The sequence below is a fragment of the Culex pipiens genome, chromosome 2 (assembly GCF_016801865.2).
Source record: "Culex pipiens pallens isolate TS chromosome 2, TS_CPP_V2, whole genome shotgun sequence".
Taxonomy (NCBI): domain Eukaryota; kingdom Metazoa; phylum Arthropoda; class Insecta; order Diptera; family Culicidae; genus Culex; species Culex pipiens.
The window spans coordinates 172,771,181-172,792,313 of record NC_068938.1 but is presented as its reverse complement, the minus strand read 5'-3'; the positions used below and the strand labels follow the sequence as shown (position 1 = coordinate 172,792,313).

General features: G+C 33.0%; 1 protein-coding gene across 1 annotated transcript in view; it reads right to left on the bottom strand.

The window, feature by feature from the left end:
- LOC120421874 (opioid-binding protein/cell adhesion molecule-like) overlaps positions 1 to 21,133 on the bottom strand; it is a 483,066-nt gene that overhangs the window by 57,101 nt on the left and 404,832 nt on the right. The gene's annotated exons all lie outside the window — the stretch shown is intronic.

The window sequence follows — 21,133 nt, the reverse complement described above, 5'->3', positions numbered from 1 at the left end:
AAACCATCAAATTTGGTTATGGAAATAAATGAACAATTGAATACTTAGCAATCGATACAAATTTAAAAGCATGATATATATCATCAAAAGCATTATGTATATCAATATTAATTTGTCTTATTAGGGATTTTTTTTAAATATTATTTAACAGATCCGCAAAATGCTTTGCTTTTTTTTTCTATTTAATTTTATTTATTTTCAAAAAGACTTACGTATATTTACGAATTGAATTTAAAAAAAAATTTATTTAATTTTTTTTTAAAAAGTTAAGTATTAAGAAAGTAGTTTATGATTTTTTTTGCATAATGTTGATTATTTTTTTATTGATTTCGGTTAAAACAGGAACAGAACGAAACAATAAGTACACATTTCCAAATGTTTTGCTCTTAAATCTCCTATACCTATTCTGACTGTAGTTCCAATTTTCCTTGGATGGCGGTAGTGACTTAAAGATAATTTGTAAATTATTTTTTATTTATACAATCGGTTTGAATAAAAAGAAAAATAAGCAACCTAAATGTTCAAAGAACTTCAATTATGAAATAATAAAAAATCCTCCAAGAAAATTTCATTTAAAATAACTGGTACGTAATCATTGGATTGAATTTGGTGAATTAAAAAGACTTTCCATCCTTTCAAGTTAAAGATGCTTCCAAAAAACACCTCATTCCTCTTTGGCTTCCAGCAATAAAAATCGGCTGATATACATTTCCAATCAAGATACCAGAACGAAAACCAAAAAGAAAACTCCTTCCTTTCACAAGTTTTCATTCCCGCAAACAAGTACACAATCTTCATAAATAATCCCGAAGCTACCCACCGTCGTCTCTACCAGCAACCGCCAGAACTCTGAGATGCTAATGATATTCCTGCTTCAGCTCATAAATATGCGTAACGGAAAATTCATAAAAATGTGAATTTCAATATCATATCGCTTGCCCCGACAATTGCGAGCTCCGAACCAACCAACCCGGGTGCTTTTTTGGTGGGTTGTTTGTTTGTTTCAAGCAAAAGGGGCAAATAGCTTGTCGGGAGGGAAAATTGAAATCATGTTTCCTTTGGACGATAAAAACCGTCATAAAAATCTGGATGTTATTTTTCATCAAGTTGCACCAGCCAGCGATAAAATGCAACTTGTAGCACAAAATATAAAAATCCGTCAAATTTAAATATGCATTCGTATGAATGTTAAGTTTTTAACTTGGCGAATCCCGAAAGTTTCCCTGTTTTTCGAAGCCAAAGCAGAATAATGATAAAAATTAAGGAAAAATAAAAATAAAAAAGAGGAACGGGAATTTAAATTGTTTCGAGTGAAACGAAACCAAGTGAAAAGATAAAATTTCAATTGGATGCGAGGACAATTTATTTTTCGCTTTTCCTCCAAAACATTTGGCGCGCTCAGAGCAGCAACATAAATCTCCACATTTTCGCCATTATCCTCGTGTGTGGGTGGGTGGTGGGGAGTTGGTGGCCAGACGATGAAAACCACGCTGCTCGAAGGCAAATACTACCCCACTTTTTCCACTTTTCGCTCTCCGGGACAAATTTAGTAGGATAAAACAGTGCAAAAAAAGTGAGGAGTGCTGTGGGGAAAGGGAGGAAAACAAAAAATGGCAAATAACAACAAGACACACACACAGATTTGTACACGTACATACACACAGCAATATACAAACACCCAAGGACTGACTGGCTGAAGCGGGTGCTGATAGCAGTATTTGCCGCGAACCAAGCTGTGCCAATTGTTTGTGTTGCTTTAAAGTTGCGGAATGGGGTGGGCTTAGGAATTGAGATAGATTTTAACGGTTTATTATTTAAAATTTTCTGATACTTTTTAAAAATAATCTAACATTTTTGAATGATCATAAATAATTTGGAACAGATATTTTTTGGACAAATGTTGGAGTTATGGAGTATTAAATATTATAGAAAAGATCAGAATACTTCACAAAAGTTTCATTTATATAATTGATAATAAAACTAATAATTTCCAAGATATCGCGAGTTTAAAAATAAAAGTTTATTAAATGACACTGAAAAAAAAAAATCACAAATGATAGCTTCAAGAGGCTGTATTTCAGCATCAAGCATGTCAGCAAATTGTTGACTATTTTTTGCAATGTTGTTTTTTCTTTAAATATTTTAAATGCTCATAACTCGAATACGGTGTTCTTTATCAAAAAATGTGTAGAGTCAATTTCAATTGCAAATTGAAAGTGCATCCTTAAACAATTCTAGCCTGAAATTTTTATTCTTTTTATCAAAATACGCATTTTTTCCCAAGAAGAAAACATTAGAAGCGTATCCCCGTTTTTAGATTTTTTTTGCCATCCCAAACTCAAGCGAACAAAATGCAAATTTTAGTCCCCTAAAATATGTTTGTTTCTTTCGAAAAATAGAAATAAAGGTTTGTTGATTTATTTTGAATGATGTAAAATCATATGAAAATCGTTTTTTTGGGTGTAAACTAGTAGTTAGAAAACCAAATAGCGTTATGAAACATCTTTGAAATTTCGAATGCACTTCTGCACATTTTATGTCGAAATATTACAGCAAAACAGCCTAAAATCTAGTTTTTGCAATTCCGTCGTGAAATTACTTACTTTTCCTGTCATTCTTGAACGACGAAATAGCCTACTTTTCTGTACCAAAAATAACAGAATCGAATAGCAACACTTTTCAAAATAAATGCTGAAAAGTTCTACTTTTCAGCACTGTAATGGGTGCTGAAAAGTTGAACTTTTCAGCACTTGTTTCGAAAAGTAACACTTTTCAACATTTTTTTGATTTAAACGATTTATTGACAAAATACATGAAAATTTGACTTAAAATTTCACTCAATGGGTGTTTTTCGGAATTGCAAAAAATGTTGTATGGAACTTGTTGCAAAACTTGATTTTTTCAGCACTCTTCGTATTTATCCAACTCGGTGAACCTCGTTGAATAAATGTACGACTCGTGCTGAAAAAATCCTCTTTTTGCAACTTGTTGCATAAACTACTATTTCCGACGATGTTATTCTTGTTTCCGTAATCCGTGTTTTTTTTTTTATTTTGCTTAGGCCATTAAAAATATTTTTCAATTTTATGTCGCCCGTCCTTAAAAATCAGTCCAAAAAATCGTGGGGAAAAAAAACCAAAAAAATAAAAAAAAATATAGAAAATAGTAGTCTAGCTAACTAAAAACAATAGAAATGCATTTTCCTGCATTTAAAATCATGTTTAGCAAGTCTGGGATCGATCAAACATATTTACAATTTTTGTGGATTGTTTATTTTGACGAAAAATACTTGGTTATTTTCAAAACTAATGATTGCAAACAACTGGCAGGTTAAAAATGTATGTTAAAACATTATTTTCATTCAAATGTTGATACCATACCCTCCCCCCTCGACCTTGTTCAGAGTCGAGGGATAGAAACTTAAACAAATATTTGCAACAGCCTTATAACATGATATATATACACACTGAATATGTTATGTACCTTGTTTATTTTTGTTTAACTTTTAACACCTTCATGCCTTTTAAATTAAGGTTAAAGAATAAAATTTGATCGTTTCTCACATCTGACTTTATTTTACTTTCTCTCTCTCTCTCTCTCTCTCTCGCTCTCTCTCACTCTCTCTCTCTCTCTCTCTCTCTCTCTCTCTCTCTCTCTCTCTCTCTCTCTCTTTACTTGAATGCAGTTAAGCTTTGATTGTAAATTTTCAGAAGTAGTTAAATTTGTCAATATTGCGGTAAATTTTACCGAATTTATACAATTATTTACTTTCATTTTACTCAAAACACAAAAAACTTTAAATCATTGCAATATTTTCATCAATTACAAATATAATTTTGAGTACCGCAAGCTGTGGTGACCTCATCAGGTTGAATTTTTATTTTGCAAAATGAAAAATATGAATCATATAAAACATAATAATATGGTAAACATATTTTGGTAAACAATTGGTCAAAGTATCTCAAGAAGTAGTTTTAAACAAATTTTGAATGTTTCAAAAGTTAGTTATCTATAATTATGAAAACATTGATAAAAAGGATTATTCAAATACTCTCAAAGTGTGTTTTTCTCAAAATTATCGGATTTTTTGTACAGTGTTACACTCAGAACAACTCAAATTAGTTTCTAAGTTACCAGTTTCAAGTCTTATTGAAACAGAAATCAAAAATAAAGAAAAAGATATTTTTATCAAAAAAAAAAAAAAAAAAATCAATTTCTATTGAATTTAACCAAACGTGTAATTTTTTGCAAACATTACCACATATTTATATCAATTTGACGTACATCATTCAATTTGCTCACTTTAATGCTGAAATTTGTAAGAAACACAGTGACTAACAAAGTCATCCTGATTATTGAAATTAAATAAAATAAAACAAATAAATTGAATAAACAACTTTTTTGAAAAAACGTACACGGACATTGTGTGACTTAGCCTGTACATGTTTCAAAAATATAGTCTAACCGGATGAATAAAATTCGAAAACTAAATTGAAGTTCTTTTAAGGCGTCAACCATAAAGTATGTCACGCAAAAATCGGCCAAAATTGAGGAGATGATGTCACGGTTTCGGACCTGCCGTAACAAGGCGGAGCAATTTCTAGCCCTTGGGGAGCTGATGATCAAGCACATCTACAAAGGATAAAATACTGTGATTTAGTTATAAGCTTTTTCTTTATCTTTACCCTTTCCTTTGCAATTTTAGCAAGTTTTATTTTTTATTTTTCTGGCTCTTGTTAGTGCCTTAGTTATAGAAATAATTGTTACAATAGTAGTTTATGCAACAAGTTGCAAAAAGAAGATTTTTTCAGCACGAGTCGTACATTTATCCAACGAGGTTCACCGAGTTTGATAAATACGACGAGTGCTGAAAACATCAAGTTTTGCAACGAGTTCCATACAACATTTTTTGCAATTTCGAAAAACACCCATCGAGTGAAATTTTAAGTCGAATTTTCATGTATTTTGTCAATAAATAGTTTAAATCAAAAAAATGTTGAAAAGTGTTACTTTTCGAAACAAGTGCTGAAAAGTAGAACTTTTCAGCATTTATTTTGAAAAGTGTTGCTATTCGATTCTGTTATTTTTGGTACAGAAAAGTAGGCTATTTCGTCGTTCAAGAATGACAGGAAAAGTAAGTAGTTTCACGACGGAATTGCAAAAAATGGATTATGATGCGACACACACCTGTTATGAATTGCAAAAGAAGTGATTGTATCTTGATTATTCACCAATAAAACAGAATTGAAATTGAAAAAAGTCTCATAATATTGGTATTTTTAGTAAATTTTTATATGAAAAAAAAAATAAGTTGTCTAAATATTCATTTCTAAGAATAAACCAGTTCAAACTAACAGGTTTTTTGCGAGTGTTTTCCTGTTTTCCGTTTCGATTTTTCAACCAGTATTAGTCACAGCTGTAAGGATCCCCCAAAACTCTGTACTGCATTTACACAAACTATTGTTAACCGACAACTTAAGAAATAAACAGAATTGAATTGAATTGAACCAGTTCAAACCATTTATAGCAGTTTTCTTATGAACACTCTGCTTTAAAAGCATGAATTTTTATCAAGCAAGAATTTGCAAAATATTGAAGTTCCAGCTGAAAAAATGTGACTATATAATAAACTATAACGTGATAATTATTACATTCACCAAAACTATTTGTTTGCATAACTATTGAACAACTTTGGAACAACTAAATTAAACTTTACAATTTTCAAAACAAACTATGGGAACCAAAACGGGACCGAATGGAACAATTTTAGAATTGGCATAAACATTTGTTTATTTTGCTATATTATCTTGAAATATATCAAATTGAAATGAAGTTTGAATAAAATGCGTTTCGAAATTACCTCTTATAATAAATTAACATTAAAATTAAATATTTCTAGAACCCCTCTAAAACAACAAATTTAAACTTTGCGCTGCTGCTGCTGCTGTTCCCCCCTCAGTTGAAATCGAATGGGAGTGTTCATGCAGTGCTAACGATTTTCGGAACACTTTTATCTCTGATTTTTTTTTTGCGTTGCTGCGTTGTCTCTTGTGGGGCCATCGCCACCACCGAGTCCAAGGGACCATTTTTCGGTTATTTGAAAGAAGAGTGTGGGGTGCACACAGTGGGGTCATTTTCGCAAATAAAAACAAACAAGTTTGCTGACTGCGGTGTGTGCGGGTTTTTTTTTTGCTGTTGTTTTCTTATTTGGAGATTAAAATAAAAACCCCTAAACAAATTCGCAGAATTCGACATAACCCCCCCAATCAAATCGATGGCAAATTGAACAACAAACAATTTGCTGGTGGTTTGGATTTGTTTTGCAAAAAAACGAGGAATGCTTGGAATCTGCTTCGACTGGCTTTAATTGCCAGGATGCAATTTCTGGACCCCCCTGTCAGAGAACGGAATCTTTCAGCTTGAAATTCCTTCGCTGGACTACACATTTTGAAATAACCTTGGTCCAGGAAACAACTAGTGTGCAATGTGCAATGTGCTCAACAGGGCGTGATTGCTGCACAATTGAGCTCATTATGGCATTTTTCATAGCCCCGTGCTGCGCGGGCTGCAATCAGAGCCACGAGGCACGTGCATTCTTGGCAGTTCAGGGGAGAAAAATCTCGGAAAATGTGGATGATTTCCCAGGATAATGGCGGAAAACAAGCTCGCTCTACTTTTGTGGGAGAGAGGTAAAAACTACATTTTTGCTGTTTAATGGCATCATTACCTTGGATTTGCAGAATGTTGATGTGAGCTTGTGAATCTACAGCGCGTTTTTCGTTAGCTTTGTCAGCCGCAGGCTATTTGTGCTGCAGAAGCGCGCGTGGCGTGAAAAAGCCTTGACTGAAGTTGTGCGCGAACGGAAAACACAATGTCTTGAGAGCTTTTGAGCTTTTCCGGGGGCAATGGGTGCCACCCACCACAAGCAAACAAAAAAAAAGGTTTCTCGCTTCGTAAGGTAAACAATTCACTGTCAGAAGCAGAGAGAATTGTTTTTGCGAGGAAGACTTTTCTGGTAATTTTTTAGGTAAATTTTGAGTTTGCTTGGGGCAGGAAGTCAATATAGGTTGAAGAAGCTATTCTTAAATTTGATGGTCATATCAGCTTACAAAAATTAGTTTGGATTATCGTGAACATTTTGAAAATGTTAAATGTCAAGCAAAATAATGTTGATCAGATACATTGTGTTTTTTTAAGTATTGGAGTAAAAATCATCTCAAATGTATGTTTAATTTTGTGTCCAAGGAGTGTTAATTCATATGTGTTTTACAACTGTGATTTCAACAAAAATGGGTTATTTATATTACAAAGAGGTATATTTCCTATGTTAATGGAAACTAAAGTTACTCCAAGTGGTCATCATAAATTACCATAATGTTTAATACGTTTATTTTACGATTTTACTTGTTGATTCTTTTTCAAAATTAATATTTTGCTCATTACAAACTTTTTTTTCAAAATAAACGGTCACATTTTAATGTTACTGAAAAAGTAAAAGAATCCTAGCAGATTTATAACCTAGAGTTTGATTTTGAGTTCTTATAAGCTAGTTTATAAGACCTTCTGAAAAAAAAAATGCTGGATGATATTTTTGCGACCATTTAAACCAAATTAATCTTAATCGGTTTTGATTGGTTTATTGTTGAATAGTCGAGTTAAAATAAGTTTATTTGAACATAATAGAAATTTGGAGTTCCTTTCAGCTGTGTTTTTTTTCCATAATTTATATATTTATGGAGCAATCAATCATTGTTGTCAAGCATTACACTTATCTGAAAGTTCGACAATCTATGAAAGATTAAGTGGTTTCCTTTACAAATGTATTTTTGCTTGATCATGTAAAAAGTGAGACACTTTTTTTAAAACAGGCTGAACTACGTGCATTAAAATAATTTTTTAACTGCATTTTTTTCAAAAATTATTCCGAAGAAATATATCAAAAATTAACACATTAAAGTGTTTTGAAGTGTTCGAAGAAATTAAAAAACCGTCAAGTAGATTTAAAAAAAAATTCGAAATGTTCCTAGATAATTGGATTATAATATTTCAAAAACTTGCTATAAATAAGTTCAAAACTTTAGCATCAACTGGAAACAAAAATAAATGGATGTTAATAAATTCAATAAAATACAAAGAAACAAAAATATATTGACGAAAAATTATGAAATGATAATTTTGATCCCTATTTCCTTGCATATTTTTGAATATATTTCTGAAACATTTCAGCAAAATCAAATGTATTGAACAAGTTCAAACAAATTAAAAGACATATTGCAAATTTAAAAAGTTTTAAACAGTTAAAATTATTTTCATATGCACAATTCAGTCCAGACTCGGATAATCGAATCACGATCGATTGTTATCTAATTTTTGATAGTCGAGCTATAAATATGTTTGACCCATAAACCACTCTAAAATGATTCAGAATTTTTAAATCCAAGATTGCGTCCAAAATGGTGGAGGTGACTCATTAAAAAAATGCATTTAGTTATTTAAAAGGAAATCAAATATTCAAATTTAAATAAAACTGGGTCGCAGAACTTGAATTTGTTGTTTAAAGTGAGAAAACAAAAAAAAATCGAAAAAAAATATGTTTTTGGTCATGATTCGATTATCTGAAGTCACATACAAACCTTCGGATAATCGAAACTTCCGATAATTGAGGCTTCGAATAAACGAGTTTGAACTGTATATTTTAAAATGTTTTCTCATATGGATTTAATTGCAATAAAATAAAACTTTGTTCAAATTGATTAAAAAAGAACTATTCAAGATGCAACAATGCAATAGGATTATTTTTGAATTGAAATTGTGTTGCAATTTTATAAAAAAAGCAATACACGGCGTGTTTTCTAGGCAACCTTAAGAAGAAAAAATAGTCATCGCTACTTTCAAATGTGTCTTATAGGAAATTTTCTCAGCTTTCCAATGCTTCTAAGAGCGAAATGTTTCATCGGGAAATTTTTGCGATATCTCTATTTTAAGTTATTTGTTTTAAAATCCTTAATCATTTATTGGAAACTTTTAAATAACAGTCCAGGAAACTTGTCAAATGATGTGTTTCATGTGTCATTTACTCATCAAAATGTGCAAAATAAGACAAGAAACAACTTTGTAGAAGGTTGCAAACCGCTAAACATTTTGAACATGATGTTTTAACCGAATTTTTGAATATGTGGGATTTATTCAAACATTAAAATCATAAAACCGCATTAAAATATTATTTTCACAAGAACAAATAGATTATAACATAATTGTTGTGTACAAATAACACCGGTCTGCTCTGATTCAGCTTGGAATAAGCTGCTACAACCGAATTTTTTACAGGTTTGAGATTGATAGGGTGTTACAAGATTTTTATGAATAAATATCATATTTCCTTAATCCAACATTAACCAGTTGCATAGATACAGGTTTGAGTTTGATAGGGTATTACAAGATTTTTATGAATAAATATCATATTTCCTTAATCAAACATTAACCAGTTGCATAGATACAAAACATGTTTAATACTCGAAATTAAACTGCAAACTACCGTTGCAAGCTTTAGGAGAAATACTTTTCATTAGTATGAAATGATTGTTTTAGTTTTTTTGTATATATATATATATCAAGGATTTACAAATATTTTAGAAGTTTATAAGCCTCTCATCTTTAATCTCATCTTTAAAAAAATATTTCTTGATTTTTGTTCTCTTTTTTCTCTTTTATTTTCTTGTTAAAATAATACTTACAAAAATAGGTTTGTGACGGTGTTTTCAGCATTCTGAATTGGAAGACTCGAGTTTTATTGCTACTTTTAAGTACATTTTCAACAGAAAACATTTTATAAAATTTTATCTTAATTTTATACTCATGAAAATATGACTTTTGAAGCTTGCAACAGTAATATGTAGTACATTTTCGATTTTAAATCATTTGCTTATGAAAATATCAAATTTATTCATTAAAATTCAATAATACCATTAACAATCACAAACCTGCCAAAGTTTCGGTTGAACAAGCTAAATCAGAGCAGACACGTGATATTTGTACACAAAAAATATGTAATAATCTAATAATTCTTGTAAAAAATATATTTTTACACTGTTTTATGATTTTAATTTCTGAATAAATCCCACATATTCAAAAATTCGGTTAAAACATAATTTTCAAAATGTTTAGCGGTTTGCAACCTTCTACAAAGTTGTTTCTTGTCTTATTTTGCACATTTTGATGAGTAAATGACACATGAAACACATCATTTGATAAGTTTTCTGAACTGGTAGTATAAAATTTCCAATAAATAATAAAGGAATTTAAAACCAAAAAACTTAAAATAGAGATATCTCAGAAATTTCCCGATGAAACATTTCGCTCTTAGAAGCATTGGAAAGCTGAGAAAATTTCCCATAAGACACATTTGAAAGTAGCGATGACTATTTTTTCCTGAAAAGTTTGTTCTAGAAAACACGCCGTGAATACAATTTTGATTTCAAGTATTTTTTTCAAAATGTCTTCAAAAAATCAGGAGGCAAAAAAAAAGTATTACTAAATATTTCAATCAACGTTCATACAACGTTTACACTCGATTGTAAACTATCCTGAATACATTTGCGTTTTATAAAAGTTTTGTCTGAATGTTTAATCGAACAAGGCACAGGAAAAAAAAAACGCAGCAAATTAGGAAATTGTTGTTGTACCAGATCTATGATAATGTATAAAACATTTTGTGATACTCTTTGGTTCATTTTTTTAATTTGGTTTGGAACCTAGACCTCGACCACAGCCCTTGAACATAAACTTTCAATAAAATTAGTACTAGCTTAAATAGCATGATTTATTAATTAATTTTAGGGAATTTTAATAATTTTTGATTGATTTTTTTACATTTGATGTATGTACTATTTTTAACCATATTTTGCTAATTTGCTTAGTAATTGCTAGATGTATAAAATCATTGAACTCAATTGTTCTACTATGCTTTATCACTTAACATCAGTGTTCCCATGAGCCTAAGCCGACGGCTAGGCTAGGCTCATTTTTCTGGTTCATGTTTTCACCTACACCTCTCAAGCGCAATCGGTTCAGGCTCATCGTGCGCCGTGAGCCGGGGTTCATTTGGTTTGAACCAGGCTAGTATCGTACGCGCTAGCCTAAATTGAACCTTCGGCATAAACCTGCGTTTGAACCTTTGCTTGTGTTGGTTGAACCGGCAGCTCGGTTATGGTGCACCCAGCCCGACCACCACGTATCCACCGACTGACGGCAGTGTGGGCTCGTCAGTTAAAAACGCAACTCAAAATTCGTATGGGAATCTTTTTTTCGTGACGGCTTTCGTGGTACGCTCCCTCCAACTGTTCTAGAATAATATTTGAATATGGCGTATCTCTAAACAAGTTTTTCAAGAAAAAGATTTCAGAAGGCTTATTTTGTCGTTTTAAACTGAAACAAGAATAAAACCATATTAATAAAAACTATCCGCCATTTTCAAATGTTTGGCTAGATAATATCGAAGTTCGCTTGACACTAACACAAAAATAAATCACAGACAGCTTACACGATTGGCACGAGTAAATGCGCGTGAGCTTCCTTGCTAACATTCTTGGCACATTCTTTCTGAATTTTACGGTCAAAGTGAAGTTCACACATTTCACAATAACAATATGACACTGATATGAATTAAACTTTCCTGTAAAATAACGTGCCCTAAAATCCAGGGGATTTTTTTTTGCCACAGACATTTCCAACAGTCGAGTTCGGTTTTTTTTTCGCAGTGTTAAGATCACACTAATATTTATGCACAATGTTCACATGTGTTCATCCCGTTCAAGAATGACGTAACACTTAAAATTATATTTAAAATTATAAAATTTAAAATTATATAGCTGTCCTTATCATGGAAAGTTAAATTTTAATTCAATTTTCCCTAATGATGCACGTACATTTTTATCACCATTATTAGCGGAGCGTAATGAAAGAACATTCCCTAATGACCAACATTCAACCTCTTCACTGTCTCCCTTCATTCGTACCGATGGAAACCTAGCTCAAGCGAGCGCGATTGCTGGAAGGTTCAAGCCGAAGGTTCATTTTTGGTTCAAGTGGTTCACACTAGCGAGGTTAGCCTGGCTTGAACCAAGGCTCATGGTTCAGGGATTCAGGCTTAAGCCTCAAAAGAGAGGTTTGAGCCGAGCCAATTTCAGCAATGAACCTAGCCTGAGCGGTTCATTTGGGAACACTGCTTAACATTATTTTTTTTTTTTAAATATATAAGACACATTCAAGCGTTGCTACATCACAACATCACAACATTTTCAACTTTATTGGGCAACAAATAAAAAAAAAGAAATTCAAGCCTTATCAATAGTTTGCAGTGGCATAAACCAAAATTGCTAAGAAATTAATAGTAATTTAAAAATGCATTAACATGGAAAAATGCAAAAAAAAAGTTAATTTTAAGTCTATGTTCAAATGGTACATAGAAAATGTTTTCGTAAAAATATACGCAAAACGTCTAGCTTGATTCATAAATATATATACCATACATTTCCCATGATCCTTTTTCAAATACTTTCCTTAATGTCTAACCTCTCACTCACACAAATCTGCCCTTAAAAATTGACCATGAACATCCAAAACCTCAATCAGACCACTTTTTTTGCTGAGGAATTGGGTATAAATATTTCATGAGATTGACATCGCTCAAAATGACCCCTCTTTAGCATCGAGGAAATCTTTTGCCGTATCCGTATCGTGTCTGGTCAATTTTGGACTATTTTGGGGTGCTCGTATGTGGAATCGATTATGTGATGTCTTTGCCACTATCTCTGTTCACGTGTTCAAATTGTGACAGATGTGAAGGATTGATGGATTTGTTTCAAGGATAGGAGAATTTAGAATTACATTTTGCTGTTGATTAGTGTATTGATCGATCGGTTGCCAACATAAAATGTTGAAGATTTTGGACAGGTTGGATGAAAAAAAGCTGAGATTAAAAAATCATCAGGATAAAAAAATATTGCAAACTTCATTGTCTTCATAACGCCAGCTTTTCAGCATGCTCAAAACCAAAGTATTCATCATGTTCAAAAATTTAATTCCATCACATCTGACTCATTTTCCATTCGGCATTGCTCCGTTGAGCAAACATTTAATATTTCCCCAAAGAAATGTTGTTCTTTCTCGGCATGCTTCAGAAGCCATCAGTTTCAACAAGACAAGAACTGAGTCGAATGTTCAATTTTCGCATATAGACAGATAGTTAGACATAAACAAAAACCTAACCACAAGTCTTCAACCTTTTGGCTCTTCCTTTGGCTTCGACAAAAACGGAAACACATCTTAGTCCACAAAATGCACGAACCTAACCTATCTCTCTCTAGCCCGGCCACATACATTTTCATTATTAAAACATGCTGCCATAGTCTAAAATTCACGCTTCGTCGAGTCGAAATGTACGACAACGAACTCCACACCCCCAACCAACCCCACTCACCACAATGCCAAACTGGGCCAGGTTTTGCGACTGCGGTCCGGCATTCCGGCTCACACACACACACACTGAAGATGATCCAGGAAGAGCGAACCAACTGCAGATTGGAACATGTCAAAAGTATCCCCCGAATGCAACGGCTGAATTTGGGATGGAAATTTGTGTGGTGAAGGTGCGAGTTCAAGCCAATTCAAACCACATAAATTTCAACATCGTCTGTTTATTTGCTGGTACGAGCAGAAGAGTCCCTCTCTCTCGAGGGGGAAATTGCAAACCGTTTCGAAATGTGTGTGTGTTTGTGAGTGTGTTCTAAAATGCGTTTTGATATATTCAATTTAATTTTTAATTCACCCCTAATAGGATCATGCATGCATGCAGAGAAGGCAAAAAACATGGGGACGTCGTTGCAATTTGGGGTTGGGCTCTGATACGGAGTTGAATTTAAAACACGGTTGGTTGGATACTGTTCTTCAAAGGGTGTCGTTTGCATGTGACGCCATGGGTTTTAATAACCTTGTCATGTGAATTTATGTGCTTTCATTGAATTTTAATATCTGATATAGATAACTTTAATAAATGTATGCGTTCTTTTTGCAATTTGAAATTAATTTCAAAATTTTGGTATTCAAATCATAAGGGCCGTACATATAAAATACCCCTAAACAAAAATTTATGAAACATTAAATTGATCTCCATATAGGTCTCCGATCTTCATACAAGTTTGAGGGCTGTCCATTAGCCTGGGTCAAAAAGATTGCCCGAAAGAGTACTCAAAATGGAGGCTCAGGACAAAATTTCAGCCCATTTGGTTGAAAACTGGCTTGCCTTGAGCAGGAACAAGTTTAAATGGGAATTAACCCGTAAAACTGGAGCATTTAGGCAAATTGCTCTGTAGAAGATAGCCGTTAACAAATGACGACTTTTGCATACCAGGAATGGTCTGGGGAACAATTCCTCCAAAGGGTGCAAGACGATCCGAGGCCCCTGGTCTTGCCTTGAACCGGATTCATTCCGGCGTCGCAGAAATTCTCATGGTCCCAGCAAAATGTATAGGGGTAATTCTCCGCCAACTCACACAGCAGTTGCCCCGACCCCTCTTCGATTTGCGTGAAACTTTGTCCTAAGGGGTAACTTTTGTCCCTGATCACGAATCCGAGGTCCGTTTTTTGATATCTCGTGACGGAGGGGCGGTACGACCCCTTCCATTTTTGAACAAGCGAAAAAAGAGGTGTTTTTCAATAATTTGCAGCCTGAAACGGTGACGAGATAGAAATTTGGAGTCAAAGGGACTTTTATGTAAAATTAGACGCCCGATTTGATGGCATACTCAGAATCCTGAAAAAACGTATTTTTCATCGAAAAAAACACTAAAAAAGTTTTAAAAATTCTCCCATTTTCCGTTACTCGACTGTAAAAAATTTTGGAACATGTCATTTTATGGGAAATTTAATGTACTTTTCGAATCTACATTGTCCCAGAAGGGTCATTTTTTCATTTAGAACAAAATTTTTCATTTTAAAATTTCGTGTTTTTTCTAACTTTGAAGGGTTATTTTTTAGAGTGTAACAATGTTCTACAAAGTTGTAGAGCAGACAATTACAAAAATTTTGATATATAGACATAAGGGGTTTGCTTATAAACATCACGAGTTATCGCGATTTTACGAAAAAAAGTTTTGAAAAAGTTGGTCGTCATCGATCATGGCCGTTCATGGTCACCCGCGACAGACACGGACGACAAAACAAAGAGAAACGCAAAAAGTAACTTTTTCAAAACTTTTTTTTCGTAAAATCGCGATAACTTGTGATGTTTATAAGCAAACCCCTTATGTCTATATATCAAATTTTTTGTAATTGTCTGCTCTACAACTTTGTACAACATTGTTACACTCTAAAAAATAACCCTGCAAAGTTAGAAAAAACACGAAATTTTAAAATGAAAAATTTTGTTCTAAATGAAAAAATGACCCTTCTGGGACAATGTAGATTCGAAAAGTACATTAAATTTCCCATAAAATGACATGTTCCAAATTTTTTTACAGTCGAGTAACGGAAAATGGGAGAATTTTTAAAACTTTTTTAGTGTTTTTTTTTGATGAAAAATACGTTTTTTCGGAATTCTGAGTACGCCATCAAATCGGGCGTCTAATTTTACATAAATGTCCCTTTGACACCAAATTTCTATCTCATCACCGTTTCAGGCTGCAAATTATTGAAAAACACCTCTTTTTTCGCATGTTCAAAAATGGAAGGGGTCGTACCGCCCCTCCGTCACGAGATATCAAAAAACGGACCTCGGATTCGTGATCAGGGACAAAAGTTACCCCTTAGGACAAAGTTTCACGCAAATCGAAGAGGGGTCGGGGCAACTTTTCCCGATTTCGTGTGAGTTGGTAGAGAATTACCCCTATGTAATTAGTGCCTTCCTCACACACATATGAACACAAATTTCATCTATTTTTTTAGATCCGGAATAAAAAAGTATACAAATATCACTGATGTGGTCATAACTTGAGACAGGGTTGCCAGATCATTAATGTTTTGGAAAAAATGGAAAGGTCTTTCAATTGCCTAACCAACGGTGGGTCGGATGATAGATCCGGACATAGTTTACATACATTTAAGTGAGATCCGGCTTTAAAATGTTACATAAATATCACTTAAGTGGTCATTACTCGAGACAGGGTTGCCAGATCATCAATGTTTTGGACTCGTTGGAAAGGTCTTTCAACTATCTAACCAAAGATGGGTCGGATAATGGATCCGGACATAGGGACGTATGGGACCCTAAACCGATTCTAATGCGACCGGTTAGATCGGTTCAGCCAGTGCTGAGAGAACTGAGTAAGAATTTTGGTCACACACATACACACACACACATACACACAGACATTTGTTCAGTTTTCGATTCTGAGTCGATAGGTATACATGAAGGTGGGTCTACGACGTTTCTGAAAGAAGTTTATTTTCCGAGCAGGATTATAGCCTTACCTCAGGCGAGGAAGGCAAAACTTACTTTGGATTATAAAATCTTTGCATAAATGTGTAAATAACAATCTAGTTTGTGATTCAAGATTTTTTTTACCAAGTTATGGAGGCACAAAAAATGTTTAAATTTGTGATCATAATAGTAGTTTATGCAACAAGTTGCAAAAAGAGGATTTTTTCAGCACGAGTCGTACATAGAGCGTCCAATTTCCCGTCCCGGGGAAAAAATTCCCTGAAATTCCCGAAAAAAAATATTTCCCGTTTCCCGGGAAATTTACAAATTTCCCGGGAATTCCCGAAATTCAAGCGGAAGTATACATTTTTTTGAAAATGCTCTGAAAAAATAATAAATGAACAAACTTAACATGGTTTTGTTCAATTTAATGTATTGTTTCGTTTATATATAATTAATCAGATTATCAGAAATTCTGATATCCGAATTATTTCATATTATATAAATTTTTGAAGCAACTGGGAATAAATCTTGCTTAATGAGTATTAAATTATTACAATTAGGTAAGCTTTTAAAAGATTGATGTTATTTCATCAAAACAATATAAACTCCTTACCTCCACATTAAAATTGAGATTTTTTTAGTTTTTGTTTACCATGATCAAATGAGATGAAAATCGAATTTGTGCAAAAAGAATTAGTTTAATTTGTTGAATATCTAGTACTTAAAAAAATACAATTCGAAGTAAAAGAATTATGGGGCACTGGTGCAACTACGGGTGTTAGAGGGTTAAATGTGAAAAAATAGAAGACTTTTTGTGAAATGATGTTAATTTATCTTATAATTTAAATCATGTTGCATAATAATACAAAAAAAATCATTGAAAAATTACTTTCTATTGTTTGTTCTCAAAAAATGCAAAACTTATATTCAAAGCTTGCTTCAAATATTAGAAAACATTGGGTTGTTTGAGGTAAAACCAACACTAAAAAGCTTTACCATTTGATCAAGAGCTGAAACCAGTATTTGTAATGAAAAACATAATTTCTGCATGTTTTTTTTTCTCATTTCATTAAACAGGTCAAAGAGGCAAGTTTAAAAGAAATTTTATGATTGTGGATTATGGATTCATTTTACTCACAGTTTAAACACATTGGTAAAAAATATTTCTCATCAAAAAATACCAAAATACATTTTCTTGTAGTTGAATGATTTTTTACATGCAGTCAAGCTGTTAATTGTTCTTAACACTTATTTAAACCATTAATGTTAATGTCCTATACAATTTTGTTGCATAATATTAATTAAAACCAAGATCATAACAATTTTCAATGATTTTAAAATTTCCCGGGAATTCCCGGGATTTCCCGGGAAATTGGCTGAAAATTTCCCGTTTCCCGGGAAATTTGTAACCCCGGGAAATTGAACGCTCTAGTCGTACATTTTATCCAACGAGGTTCGCCAAGTTCTGAAAAAATCAAGCTTTGCAATGAGTCCCATACAACTTTTTTTGCAATTCCGAAAAACACCCATTGAGTGAAATTTTAAGTCAAATTTTCATGTATTTTGTCAATAAATCGTTTAAATCAACAAAATGTTGAAAAGTGTTACTTTTCGAAACAAGTGCTGAAAAGTGTTGCTATTCGATTCTGTTATTTTTGGTACAGAAAAGTAGGCTATTTCGTCGTTCAGGATGACAGGAAAAGTAAGTAGTTTCACGACGGAATTGCAAAAAGTTTATTTTGGTACCTAATCATTTTATCTCTCTAAATACTTTCAATAGCTCCCAATTTAAACTAGTTCGTACCGATGCTAAACAAGCCGCAAACCTTCCTTCAGTAACTAACAATTTGGTTCGTTTTACTCCGTCAGACTATATTTCGCACTATTGAAGCACAAAACTTAGTCGATGGCGTCGCCGCCACAAAGTTTCACACCTAGTTAAACTCCAGTACTGTTCAGGCCGCGCGCACTACACAGCAGATATTGACTAAACTTCCGCCTCTCCAACAGTTTGGGGAGCAGCAACTTTGGCAACTACCCTGGGGCTGGGACAGGACCCTTCCGCCCCGGGGATGCATGTTGCTGCTGCTACCATTTCACGCTGATTAAACTTTACACAACACACACAATCAGCCAAGACACCCACCCTATTTGGAGGTTGTGAACGGGACTACAAGTTTTCGCCATGTTGATTGCGTTCTGTTGTCGCAACTGTTATTTAGAATTTTCTGTACTTTTGAAGAATTTGCAATTCTAGTAATTAAGTTTTTTTTTTGGAACTAAAAAAGAATAATTTCGTTTAATTCGAAAATCTCTAAATGTGACAAGATGTCATAACTCGAACGTTGGGGGACACCCCGTCGTCATCCTCGTTGGCCACGTACAAAGTTTATCCAAGAATTTCCGGGTTGAGAGCGACCATGTTGTGAAACTCCCCCCCCCCTCGCAACTGTCGGGGGAGCAATTTAATTTCAAGGACAATGGCGCACCCAGTTTGGCGTTGCAGAACACAATTTGTGGAAAGCCGGCAGATGCTTTTGAAGCCGCTACCAACGGCGTGGCATGCCGATTTTGGGCCTTAGAACTCTAGCACGAGCCGAGCTACATTCCGGAGGGGATGTAAATAATGCCGCCGCAAATAAACACAGATCTTGGTCCCACATGCCGCCGCAGACAGACAGCAGCAAGTGTTTTGGAAGATTTCTGTTTCAGGGAGGATTTGGTGTTGGAAAGAAGAAAACTGGTTTGATATCATAATTCACCAGTACGATCTTGTTTATGGAGGGAATGCAACACAAATTTAGAACAAATGTAAATCAGATTTTTTTTTTAAATTTAAGCTTGTTGGATAAGTTTTTTCAACTTACTTTGGACATTGTTTTAACATTAGTTGGGCCGTTGCAAACAACTTCGGTAGTTTACATTCTTTAACCCTACATTATTTATAATAAATGGAGCATTTATAGCAACCCTACAACCTAGAGTACAGGGTTGAGGGCAAAGTTCTCTTTAATTTTTATTAAAGAGAAAGAGTAATATATTTAAAGTTATTTTCCGGAATTCCCAAATCGCGAGATTTTTTGATATTAGGTCCCGGGAATTCTCGAAATTGAAAAAAAAAACAATCAAATTTTGATTTGGATTCAAATTTGGTTGTCTATAATATCTATAATTTTACATGGACTGGTATCATTTAATTTGTTAAAACTGTACGCTCTTTTCTATTAAAAATAATTTCAATATTAAAAACAAAATTAGCGCACCCTTAAATCATATTAGAAAAGTTGTTTTCAACTCTTTCAAAAATTAATCATGATTCTACATTATTTTTGCATGATTTTTTATATTATTTTTTTATGGAAAAGAGAATTAAAAAAAAAATATCGCTGCTTTTCCACAATAGGTTTGCATGGGGTGAATTTTACTTTTTTCCCATTTTTTTAGGCCGTTGTAAACATTTTTCAAAGTTTTTGTGGTTCCCCTCCCATTCAAATCGGGCCGAATAATCATGGGGCAAAAATTTAAACTTCATGAAAAATAAAATATCTTGAAATTCCTATAACTTGAAAATGGTGCACAAAACAAGAGTTGAAAAGACGAAAGCACGGAAATCTAAAATCAAAACGAAAATGTTTTAAGTCATTTTGAATTTGTTTAAGAATATTCTAGATTTTTTTTCAAAAAAATATGTCATTTTGCAGCTTGTTATAAAATTTTTATAGACCGATTTTAACGTACTAACAACACAGTTTTCAATCAAATTTCTGCTTTTAAAATTACAAATAACCGAAGCGACTTTGATAGGCATTATGTTTCTTACAATGTCAACCTAAAGTGCGCAAATTGAATTTATTTTGTCAAAACAAATTTTGTTACATTTGAAAAATTGGCAATAAATGTTTGATAAACTAAGTTTTTTTCTTAAGACTTATTTTTTTAAATAAAATTATAGATTATTTCAAAACTGATCAAAATTTATCAGAAATTGATTTTTTTGTTACAAAAAGATTGTTGTTGTCACCAAGACCAAATGGAAGAAAAAAGAAATCAAAGTTTACTCAAAATCTTGTATTACTCTATATTACTATAAATAACTAAGGCGTCCAAGTTTCCAAGGTTTGGAATTCACCGAGAAAATATCTTTTGAATCCCGGGAATTCGCGGGGTCCAGGGAAATTTTTTAAACAGTTATAAAATCTGTGTTTTCGTTATATTTGCTATGTTTTTCAAGCTTAAAATCATAGAACGAGCTCAAAACTATTTGTTGGTGATAATCTACGCTTCAATCGAATGAGCAGCAAGGAGACAGCAGTGTTTAGATAGCTTGAAAGAAATTTAAAAATGTTTTGGTTCTTTGTTGTGGTTTGGATTTTAAATGAACCACAATGTTCAAACCAATATGATTCAATGTAAATATGTCTCTTATGAATATATTTTTTTATTTTTTTTGTTATTTGACGTGGCTCGAAAAGCTTAAAAATATAATTGAAAATGTCTGAAAACTACAGCAAATACCATGAATACAGTCAATGCAAAAATTTAGATAAGTTTAAAATTTAATGTTTTATATAAAACATATTTCAAAATAATCTTTAAGTCGACAACTGGGGAATATCGGAGTTACAGTCTTAACAGGTACAGGAAGTTTTAGAGCAATACATTTGCAAATTGAAGTACTGATTTGTTCTGTTCCTGTTTTAACCAAAATCAATAAAA